This window comes from Myotis davidii, unplaced genomic scaffold, assembly GCF_000327345.1.
Source record: "Myotis davidii unplaced genomic scaffold, ASM32734v1 scaffold651, whole genome shotgun sequence".
Classification (NCBI taxonomy): domain Eukaryota; kingdom Metazoa; phylum Chordata; class Mammalia; order Chiroptera; family Vespertilionidae; genus Myotis; species Myotis davidii.
Window position 1 is genome coordinate 2,143,329 of NW_006283994.1, and position 12,091 is coordinate 2,155,419.

At 45.2% G+C, this 12,091-nt stretch overlaps 1 long non-coding RNA gene across 1 annotated transcript; it reads right to left on the reverse strand.

The window, feature by feature from the left end:
* Positions 1 to 1,975: 1,975 nt before the first annotated feature.
* LOC107184134 lies at positions 1,976 to 4,195 on the reverse strand. Its single transcript, XR_001514957.1, has 4 exons — positions 3,573 to 4,195; positions 2,781 to 2,893; positions 2,613 to 2,688; positions 1,976 to 2,456 (listed from the first exon to the last, which is right to left on the reverse strand). It is a non-coding gene; the product is annotated as an uncharacterized LOC107184134 (long non-coding RNA).
* Positions 4,196 to 12,091: the final 7,896 nt, after the last annotated feature.

The following is a 12,091-nucleotide window of genomic DNA, read 5'->3' on the forward strand; positions in this document are numbered from 1 at the left end:
ACTTGGCCAGCCCTTGGGGTGGTGTAGACACAATACAATATACAGATGATACATTATAGGATTGTACTGAAGTCTATATAATTTTATTAACTAATGTCACCCCCAATAAATTCAATAAAAAGAAAATGTGTAGGTATAGAGTGACGTGTACAAAACCAGCAGTGAACTGAATACCCATGTCCATTGCACCCAGGGAAAGAACTAGAACATACTCTGCTCTCCACACTCCCTGTGGCCCCTTCCTGATCTCCCACCCGAATCAAGTATTACCCAGAATTTTGTATTAAAAATATTTTGGGGGGTTTTTGGTAATGTTTCATCACTTATGAGTGCTCAGTAGGTAATACATGTAGCTTTGCCTGTTGGGGCTGCAGATAAATGGGATCAGGTGGCAGTTGAGTTGTTTCCTGCATCTTGCTGCTACGCCTCTCTTGTGGTGCAGGGGTTTCTGTCTGCGTCCCAGACCTTAAGATCGTACCCTGCAGAGGCGTTGCTGGGCCACACGGGTGCAGGCAGCCTTACCGGGTAAAACCAGTCTGTGTCCCAAGGTCCCCGCAGCTGTGAGCGGTCCCTTTGCAGCCCTGGCGTGGTGTTCTCTGACTTAAAAATGTTTTCCAAGCTGGTGGGTGTGAGGTGGCATTTTGTGTTTTTAATATGCATTTCCCTGATTACTAATAAGGTTGAATATCATTTCATACTTAAAACTCTTATTATTTTTGTCCCTTTTCCTGTTGGATCTTTTTTTTTTTTTTAAGAAAATTGGTATAGTGACGGATGTTAAATAGGCTTACCATGACCATTTTGCAATACATACAAATATTGTGTCATTATGTTGTATATCTGAAACTAATATGTTATGTTACACATCAATTTAAATGAAAAGAAAATGAATGTAAAGTTCTTTATTCTAGATACTAATGCTTTGTTGATCACCTGTGTTACCAACACCCTCTCCTAGTTTGTCCTGTATCGTTTCTCATTCTTTGAGGGATCTTTTCATGAACAGAGTTGTTAGTTTTTATACAGCCAAGTTGGTCACGTTGTTTTCTGTCTGGTGCATGCTCTTTTGTGTCTTTAAGAACTCTTTCCTACGCCAAGAGCAGAGGGTATTCTCCTCTAATATCTCCTGAAAGTTTTAGTCTTGCTTTGTACATTGAGGTCTTTAATCTACCTGGAATTAATTTTGTTGTTGTGTGTTTTTTATTGATTTTAGAGAGAGAGAGACAGACAGACACATTGATTTGTTGTTCCACGGACTTATGCATTCATCGGTTGATTCTTGTATATGCCCTGACCAGGAATCAAACCCGCAACCTTGGTGTATGGGGACGACACTCTAACCCACTGAGCTACTCGGCCAGGGCTATCTGGAATCAGTTCTTATATATCTTAAGAAATAAAGATTTGACTTCATTTTATCCAATCATTACACAGTTATCCCAACACGTCTTTTTGGAAGGCCCGTCCCCGTCGACCTGTGTGCTGATGGCAGCATCAACACTTACCGAGGGCTTACCAGGTACCAAGCAGTGTTCCAAGCATGAGATAACGTGTTTAATTCTTATAGTCACCCTACCAATAGATCCTGCTTGCATCCCCGTTTTGAGATTTAAGAAAACAACACCAGAAAGACAGAGTAAGTAACTTTCTTCATGTGACATGGCTGGCATGTCAAAGGGCCAGTTCATCCAGCTCCAGACCCCGGGCGGCCATTGGAGCCCATGCCTTCATGGCAGCCTCTCTTCTCTCCAAGAGTCTTCTTTTTGTAGGGCCCTGTTCCCGGTCTTTCTGGTCCTTGCATTTACAGTGGGGCCTTGACTTACGAGTTTAATTTCTTCCGAGACCGAGCTCGTTAAGGAGCTTGTTAACTCAAACTACTCTATCAACTCAATGCAAAAAATCAGCCGAGAGAGACAGCTGGTATCTCAAAAAACTCGTTAGTCGGGACACTCGTAAGTCAAGGCCCCACTGTACCTTGTTTTCTGTCCTGGCCAACACGACACAACCTCTTCGTTAACTTTACAGTAAGTCAGCATCCGGTGTGGCGCGAACCCCCACCTCGTTCTCCTGCAAGAGTGTTTTGGCTACTGCTTGACCCGTGCAACTCCATTTAAACCTCCGAGTTACGTTCTCCAAGAAAAACCTGTGGGGATTTTCATTGGCACCACGCTGAACCTCATTAAATAAATTTAAAACAGGCTGGAAGCCACAGAAGGGTGTGAGAGAGAAGGGGGGATTGTATTAGCTGGCCAACACTCGCCACCGGTTCTGAAGTCACCAGTCTTCTGCAATCCCGGCTGCGGCCTTCAAGGCCGATGATCAGCCTCCGCCTGTCTCCTCGTCACACTATTCTTTCCCTTTGTCTTCACACTCCCGGTTCGAGGAACTGCTCTCATTTCCTTCCATTTGCAGCGTTCTTTCCTTCCGAGGGCCCTCACACATTCTCGTCCCTCTGCCTGGGATGTCCTCCCCCCTCACCTTCTAGCCTCACTTCTCCTGATTTGCCTGCTGGCTTTACCTATCCTCGTTAATTTCGGCCTCCACATCACTTTCCCTAGTTCCAAGGCTAGGCTGGTCCCACACTCATGCACTCCGCCTCGCCTTTTATTTACCTCCATTAAAACACCACTGTTCTCCTCCACTCTGATTCCAGTCCTGGCACAGAACCTGCTGGATTATTGCAGCTTACTGGAAAGAGCCAAGGGTGTATGGGTTAGACTGAAAGCCACAGAAGACCCAAAGAAAAGTGGCTTAGATGACAAGGACATGTAGTAGCTCACATTTTGAGGAGTCCGGAGGCAGGGGGATTCTGGGATTGGTGTTGATGTTTAGTGATTTCATCAGCCAGGCACTTGCCAAATTTTGTTCCTGCTGTTCCGAGCATCACAAGCAGCTATGACCATGTCAAGGAAGGAGGAGGGGCGTGTATTAGGGAGGATAACCTTTCTCAGTGGCCACTCCCAGATCCCCCAGGCGTCTAGTCGGTCACGCCCTAGCTGAAGGGCGATGGGAAGGTGATCTCCTAAGAGCAGAGGTGCTCTAACCCCAGGACAGCGGGGTCTGGCTATTGCATGCTCAGCCAAGACGTCTGTTCCACAGGGTACCTTACCAAACCAGCCTCCCAAAGACTTGCCCCAGCCAGGGGGAAGCTCCCAGGTGCAGCAGCGTCACGCTGTCTTTCACCTGTGCTCAGCCTACCTCTCTGCAGCCTGGGGCCTCCCCTCGTTTCCATGCCCGGACTGATGCTCCCCTCTCAGCCCCAGCGCCGCTTCCGGAGGCTTTCCCAGCGGCCCAGCCTCGCCTGTCATGCAAGTCCTTGAGGTCAGATGCCCGGTGGCAGTGGGTTGAGAGGTGGGATCCCTTGTCTTAAAAGGGGGACAATCCCTATGTGTCTGCTGGACCTTCTTTACTTAACATTGTGAGTTAATTGCTAAGTGTTTTTGGAAAATCCTTTCCACGGGTGTTAACTAAGTTTCAGGTGCCAGGGCTTATACAATTATTTTTTCTGATATTTTTGTCATATTTTGTACCCCTACCCCTTCCCAACACAACACACACCTGGAAGTTCTTACAGAATTTAGAAGTAAGTCAGATCTTCAAAAATCTGGCTTCTTTTTTCATTAAAAATCTGGCCTCTACACTGCTCTTCTTTAGTCTTTGGATCGCCTCAGAAGTTCCTCCTGGTGCTGTGTGGTGTGCTCCTCCCTCCCTCCCCCTCTGCTCTTCGGTCCTTGGGTTGGCCTTGAACTCTCGTGCCCTGGGGGAGAGAATCCCCTGCCAAGCAGTGTGGGATGTTTGAGAGACAAGGTTAAGTTCCCCAGGGCTGGAGGGCTGCGGGACAGCCAGGAGGGGAAGGTGACGAGGCGAGGCCCTTGCTGACTGAGCAGGCTCGGCAGTGACCAGGTCTGACTTGGCCTCACCTGTCAGCTGACACGCGGAAACCGGGAAGTGAATGAGCCCATTCCACTTCTGGGTGGCAGCCAGATACTGATGACACTGAATGTTTGCACGAAAGATATTCATCTGACAGTCACAACTTGACTAAGCCCTCCTGCATGCTGTCACCGGGAGGCAGAGTTTTTTCTTAGAAAGAGCATGATTTTGCTTCTGTGACCGTGTCTATCTTTCATTACCATTGATCCGGCCACCACGATGGCAATTTAGACCCAGCTTTCTGAACCGGGTTTCTACAGCCTCATCATTCTTCAGGCTTTCCCCTCTGTTTAGGATATGTGACAATGCCTCTCTGGAGGAGGAATCTTTAAGATCATTTGACCAATTAGTATTTTGTGTGTGGTGTTTTTTTTTTAATGAAAAAAGAGTAAGTGCTCTTTAACATGTTTTTCCTTGAAACTCTTATGATCTGTTCACCCAGCATCTTGGGGGCAGTGACAGACATTTGTTTGTTGCTTTTACTGTATCCCGAGAAACAGAGAGGGGAGCCGAGAGGGACTGCAGTGTTCTGAGGACATTGAGATAGGCCCGGAGTTTATTGCTGCTTCTCAGAGGAGGATGTTCCATAGCAGTTTCCCCTCCAGACTCATCCACGCGGACTCCGGGACAGTCAGAATCTGGTGCTTTTTCTTCAAGTCCTATTTCTTACCCGCTGTTTTCAGTTTAGGCTGAGCTGTGACATGGCAGCACAGTGAGCGGAGGGCATCCTGCGCTCATTAGCCCTGCGTCCCGCTGTTTGTCGCACATCCAGCATCAGCCTCCTTATTGCCCTTTTACACAACATAGTTATGGTGGTAACGCTATGGAAACGCAGCTTTTTATATCCGTGCGCCTCTCCACAGTCTTTGTATCACTGACTCCATCCCTAGGCTGTCGGCTATTTTGGAAGGTTTTGTGTGTATGTGATTTTAAGCTCGTACATCTATTTCATCTTGGGTCTGTTTCTGTTCTCACCTCTTGTGTTTAGAATGCAGTTCTGGACAGGATCAGGAACAAAGAATAATTCTTTGGTATTTTCATCTTTATAACCAAAACAGACCTGGGGGGACTGTGGCTAGATGCAGCGCTGTGCCTGAATTTGTGCCTTTTTTATGGCCGAGTTGCATGCAGGCTTGCATCTGAAAGGGATTCTGAGTGCAGTAAAACCTGTTTTGCTTGTGTTGCCCTTCAAATGAAAACCCAGGGTATTAACTGGACTGTCCAACCATGACGCCCGGATGTTGGAGCCCCTGTGTCGTCCATGACGTCACAAGCTCTGGCTTTAGCTGGCATTTTCGTTCCAGGGAACACACCACCCTAATTCTCGGAACCTGTTTCACCAATAATAGACGAATATAACTTTACAGAATCTGCAGCTACGTGTACTGTCAAGGCAGAAGGGATCTGTGCCCCTCAAAATAAACCCTCGGTTCTTCCTTTTACGTTTCATCAGCTCTTTCTGCAGGCAGCCAGTGAAGTCACCTTGGGTAATGGTTTGTCAACACTTTAAGGTTTGACACTTTTTATGTTGAAAATATACATGTAGGTATTTCTGCTTTTAATTCAGTGTATGAGAAAAATCCTTAGTTTGTGCATAGACATTAATTAAAGTCTTAGTTAAAAATTTGAGAACTAGCCTGGCTAGCATGGCTCAGTGGTTGAGCGTCCACCTATGAACCAGGTCACAGTTAGATTCCAGGTCAGGGCACATGCCCAGGTTGCGGGCTCGGTCCCCAGTGGGGGCGTGCAGGAGGCAGCTGATCAATGATTCTCTCTCTCTCTCTCCCTCTCCCTCTCCGTTCCTCTCTGAAATCAATAAAAATATGTTTTTAAAAAATTTTGAGAACTAGGATTTGAGGTGGCATTGGTGATGACATAGTTTTGTTTCTAAAATTTTATAAAACTTTTTTGGAGGGTTTCTGTATATACAGCCACTTCAATATTTAGACCCAAATTGATCTTTTTAAAAACATTTTAAATGGAGCTTTTGTTGCATTTACTCTGGGTAAATCTATACCTTTTGACACTTCTCTCTCAGATAAGAGGAAGCTACTACCAGTAATATCATCCCAGGGGAGTCTGTTTAAATGGAGCATTTAAGGTCTGCTTCTCAGAGTCCAAGTCCTTAGGAAAGTGAACTTACCCAAAATAAAGAGCACCCTAAAACCGTAGTCTAGACAGCACAGATGGAAGTGGGCCTCGTGACGTGGAGGGGACATTTCCCTCCCTGGCCTGGCACCCCGCTCAGAGGGAGGGGTTTGCTGTGCAGGTGAGCTGGCCCTTTTCTTGAGTCTGAGCCATTTACACATTTACACGGGGGTAACTTTAGCAACTCAGTTTCTTACTAGATTGGCTTATTCCAGGGATTTTGAATTAGTGTCAGCTTAATACACTTTTCAGTTACAGGATACCGCATTCAGAGTTGACCTATATTTTGGAGGAAAGCTTCTTGTGGCTGGCTTCGGTCTCCTTATCTCAAAGAAACTAGCTAGCTTTTCTGACTATAGTCCCTATGTCAGCTCATTTGCATAATTTGAATTTAAAAGTTGGATGTCAGAAGACTTCCTGAATAACCAAGAATAATCATTATCTACTGAGCTAGAGAGACCAGCCTGTGCAGTGACTGATGGGCGTATGTTGTTGGTATGTGAAGGCAGGATTTGTTGGTTGATCGTCATGGTTCTGTAGGAACCCTGATGAAGATACAAGGACCCGAGCAAATGCCATAGTTCATACTGACACTGGTTCAGTCCCCAGCGCATGAAGGAGCCTAACCACAGCGGAGAACATAAATCCAGCCCTGGAAATCACTGAGACACAGCAGTTATATAGGGACCAATGCAATTGCACTCTCCTCGCACGCTTTTGCAGCTTAATCAGCCTCTCGGCACCAATCTCTGTGTGGTTTGAACCCAGTGAGTGGTGACAGGACAAGTTTGAGGAGGGTCCTTGAAAGGTACCTGTCAGGTTGTAGGCAGCTGCTTGGGAACAGCATTGCAGTCCTTTTGGCCATATGCAGTTAATTGTTGAGTCTATATATAGTAGGCATTTACTAGTATACATTAAACATTATTTTCCATTAGGTCACATATTCTCTGGCTTCCTTCATCTTTGGCAATATGCAGCTTTCAAATGGAAATTTACAATATGTGTCATATGGTAGTGGTTCGTGAAGTGTGGTCCCTGGACCTCTGGAGGTTCTAGAAACCCTCTCCCAGAGTCCACAAGGTCAAAACTATTTTCATAATGACATTGTCTTTTTCACCCTGGGGACATTTGCAAGTGACAGTGCAGAAGCAGTGGTGGTTGAGACCGCGGGCACCTTGGCATAACTCAGGCACTGGCTTCAAACTACAGGTTGTTATTGTCTTCCTCACTATTAGCTGTTAAAAAAAATCAGTTTTATTTAAAAATGGCCGTGATTGCCCTGACCGGTTTCACTTGATGGATGGAGCGGCGGCCTGCAGACTGGGGGGTCCCAGGTTTGATTCCGGTCAAGGGCATGTACCTTGGTTGCGGGCACATCCCCAGTCGGGGGGGTGGCGGGGGTGTGCAGGAGGCAGCTGATCGATGTTTCTCTCTCATCGATGTTCCTAACTCTGTATCCCTCTCCCTTCCTTTCTGTAAAAAAATCAATAAAAATATACTTAAAAGAAAATAAAAATGGCCGTGATGAAACAATAGAGATAGTTACTTTTATTAAATCTCAACCCTTTTTTTTTTTTTGCCCTGACCGGTTTGGCTCAGTGGATAGAGCATCGACCTGCGGACTGAAGAGTCCCGGGTTCGATTCCGGTCAAGGGCATGTGCCTTGGTTGCGGGCACATCCCCGGTGGGGGGTGTGCAGGAGGCAGCTGATCCGATGTTTCTCTCTCATTGATGTTTCTAACTCTATTCCTCGCCCTTCCTCTCTGTAAAAAATCAATAAAAAATATATTTAAAAAAAATCTCAACCCTTTTTTGGGTATTCAACTTTATTTTCCATTTTTCACACTAAAGAAAAATTAATACTATTTTTATTTTTATTTTATTATTATTTTGTTAATCCCCACCCAAGGACATTCTTTTCATTGATTTTTAGAGCGAGCCGAAGGAAGCAGGGAGAGGGAGAGAGAAACATTGATGTGAGAGAGATACATTGAATGGCTGCCTCCCGCACATGCCCCTAATGAGATTGGGGATCAAACCAGCAACCCAGGTACTTGCCCTTGACCGGGAATCAAACCCTTCACCTTCTGGTTGGAAGGCCAGTGCTCTAACCACTGAGTAACACTGGCCAAAAGAATTTTATTTTTTTATTACAGTTGACATTCAGTATTTTTTGTATTAGCTTTAACCCTTGAACATACATCTGTTTACTAGCATGTGTGACAAAATAACTATCCTAAAACTGGATGCTTCGTGACTGTGCTGTGAGCTGAACTAGCCCCCTTTTTCCTGCGACACCATCTGTACTTCAGAGAAAGGTTGACAGACAAACCCTAGAGGATTTGGCAGTCATTTTCTCAGACGTGAATGAAGTGCGCCTGTCACTCCAAGAAACAACTGACATTTGTTGCCAATGATCAAATTCTAGCTTTTAAGTGAAAATGGGAATTTTGGAAAAGTTGTTTTGCCACTGTAAGCTGGACGGCTTCCAAATAGTTTAAGACTCATCAGATCAGATAAAATGTAAACCAATGTGATTTTTAAATATTTTATAATGGAGCATGTCAACACTTAGGAGATCTGCATATACCAGTGAAATAATGTATTCTACATAAACAGAGCATGCGCTACACCGTCACACCAGGTGAAAGATCTATTCAAGGCGTAAGGCGAGGCTAGTGCGTTTTATTGTAACCAAGTATGAAAAATTCATCGCCAGGGTTTCAGATTTCACATGGCAACTGGCCTCTAAGAAACCATTACTTGTCGAGTTTTGCCAGAGCACCAAATAAGAGGATCCACCATTACCTGGCAAGGCTATGGAGACTCCTCCGTTTCCTAACTGCATATCTGTGTGAAGTCGGATTTTTTTCATGCACTTCAGCCAAAGTAAGGAATCACCGCAGATTGAATAGAGGAGCGCTGTGAGCATCCAGGGTCTTCGGTGAAGCCAGACACAAAAGAGGTTTGCAAGAATATAAATAGTGCCACTCCCACTGTTTTTCTTGTTTTGGAAAGTTCTTAAAAATAAAAATACATACATGTTATTTAAAATGATTTAATACATATTTTAAAAAGTCATGGGGTCTTTAATTTCCAATGGAGCAAAAATTGATAGCTGCAACCCACATAAACAAAGCTTATTGGGGTCCTTAATGATTTTTAAGGGGGCAGATGGGTCTTTGGAATTTCTGTCACATGACACATCAGGCGGGGTGCATTTTGGGTAATGGCACCATCCAAAAGTAGCAAAGACTGTTTTTTTGTATTTTTTTTTTTTTTTAAGATTTGGAAATTTTTTCCCCCATTAAGTTTTCCACATTTTAGTCAAGAATGTAAGTGGGTTGATTAGTTTTTCATCTGTTTTGAATTTCCTCTTAGCTTCTGTCTAAAGAGTTCATGCTGTGGCGACCCACGTGACAGCAGCAGGGACGAGGCATCGCCAGGGGATTTTCATAGCGTAAGGAGACCCAGGCTCATCGGGAGCCAGCACTTGTGTACCTGGTACTGCCTGGGGTTTTATTATTATTCAGACCCTGTTCTTTGCAGGTGCTTTATTACAGCTTGGGGTATGGTCTTAGATACAGATAACTTTTTCAGAAACACATGGCTGGTTTGAGGCCAGTAATTTTTAAGGTGAACTCAATTCAAATGCAGATTTTTTTAAAAAAGGATTCAGTATCAAACCCTGTTGCTTTATATTGTATACATTAGGACCAAAGAGAATTGCAAACTAGTGGAATAGGGGGGAAATATAGTTAGACTGTTGACCAGGCAAGAGTGAAATGGAAGAGCAGATGGTCTCAGCAGGTTTTCAAGGAAACACCTTTAACGGCTGAAAATAGCCCACGCTTTGGAGATGGTGGGAAATTATACCAGGGGGCTCTCACATGGGTGTGTGGAAAGGCGTTTTTAAATGAAGATGATCGCTGTGAAGCTAAATCAACAAAGTTTGCTGGTTAGCAGAGAGCTTTAAAGAAGCCTTGCTCTAAATAGCCAGGGATGATTTGGAATCCTGAAAGTCATCTCCCCCCCCCACCCCCCCACCTTATCCGCGGGATACAACCCAAAACTCCAGTGGATGCCTGATCGCGGATAGTACCGAACCCTGCCTATACTATGTTTTTTCCTATACATGCATGCCTATGAGAAAGTTTAATTTAGAAATTAGGCATAGTAGGAGATTAGCAATAACTAGCAATAAAATAGAATTATCATTAACAAGAAGTTGCAATAAGAGTTGTGTGAATGTGGTCTTTCTCTCTCTCAAAACATCTTATTGTCCCGTCCTCGCCCTTCTTGTGATGGTGTGAGATGACACAATGCCAACGTGGTGAGATAGAGTGAGATGGAATTTTCCATTTTAATATTTTCAGATAGAGATTGACCAAGAAGAACTGAAACTGTGGAGAAAGAAACTGCAGATGAGGGGAGACTTCTGTACTTGAACTGTTTGTATATTTGTTCTCTCAAGTAGTTTAAAGAGACCTGCAGTCTTGTGTTTACACTATTCACTGCCTGACAGCCCCTGTAGATAACATAAATAAAGAGCCTCCCTGAGCAAGCTTCCTGAAACGGAATCTAGGACTTTGTGAAATGACTGAGGAGCAAGAATGTATGGACACCATAAATATTTGTCCCTTATTTTTATGAGAATGTTAAAAATTATTAGATATAAAGATATTTTACAGTGATTATTTTTAATGAGAAAAACATGCTAGTAAAATAAAACGTTAGTTTCTAAGTTGATGTTTCTCAAACTGCTCTGTGGGCCTGGATGGGACTAAGGTTGAGGAAATGACTTTTCTTCAGAAGAGGGCTTCTCAAGTTTGGGAAAGCGAGTTTCTGACTCTGCAGCCTTGCCCGCTCCTGCCGAGCTGGACTCACTGATGATAGTTGGCACTGCTTTGAATGGCAAGCAGAATCGAAGCACCATGATGGCTTAGCATCGAAGGTGCTAGATTTCAAGCAAGCGGGAGGATGATGCTAAATGTTCACTGTCAGGTTGCACTGGCCTGTGATCAGGTTACATTGTAGCTTTGCATTTTTATATTGGACTGCAGGACCGATGCACGAAATTCATGCAAGAGCAGGCCTTCCCCCAGCTGCCGGCACCGGCTTCCCTCTGGCACCTGGGACCCTGGCTTTCCTCACAGCCCCGGCTTCATCCTGAAGGTCATCCGAAAGGATGTCCAATCTAATTAGCATTATGCTTTTATTATTATAGATTTGACACTTGACCATTGTTCTGATCCTCATCCAGGTCATGAAATTAGGCAGGGAGTACTCTGTGTCTGGTAGGCAAATGCCTGACACCTTACGTTGTTCCGTGGCCTTTCTCTGGGAAGGAGCTGGGACTAGAATCCTCATCCTCTGTTGATGTTACCCATGGGAGGCAGCAAACTTTCCCTCTTGGCCCATTGCAATCCCTTCTTCCTGGTAATGTTGAGCTAACATTCTCTTCACTTTCATCGCACTTGCCAGGCCCTCTCTTCTGGGCCTTCCCTCCTGGGCCCTCCCTTCTAGATCCTCCCTCCTGGACCCTTCCTTCTGGATCCTCCCTCCTGGGCCCTCCCTTCTGGATCCTCCCTTCTGGGCCCTCCCTTCTGGGTCCTCCCTTCTGGGCCCTCCCTCCTAGACCCTCCCTCCTGGACCCTCCCTCCTGGCTCTCCCTTGGCCGCTGCTCACATCCACTAGCTCACTGACCTCCCTCCTTGAGCTCCAAATAGATCCGTGTCCAACTATCTTCTGGCCATGCCACTTCCTCAGTCACCAAGTCACTTCACCCCCAACTGCTGCCCCTCCATGTGTGTCATCACAGGAAGCAGAAGCAGGGAGTCACCCTGGACGCCTCCCTTTCCTTCGTCCTGTCCCAGCCTCTTCACCCAGTCACTAGGCCTCGATTATTGTCAGTAAACTCCTCTCTCCTCCCATTTCCTCTCATCTGAACTGCAGCAGGCTCCTGACTTCAGTCTTCAGGTGATTCTGAACATAACTGTGGCTGCACTGT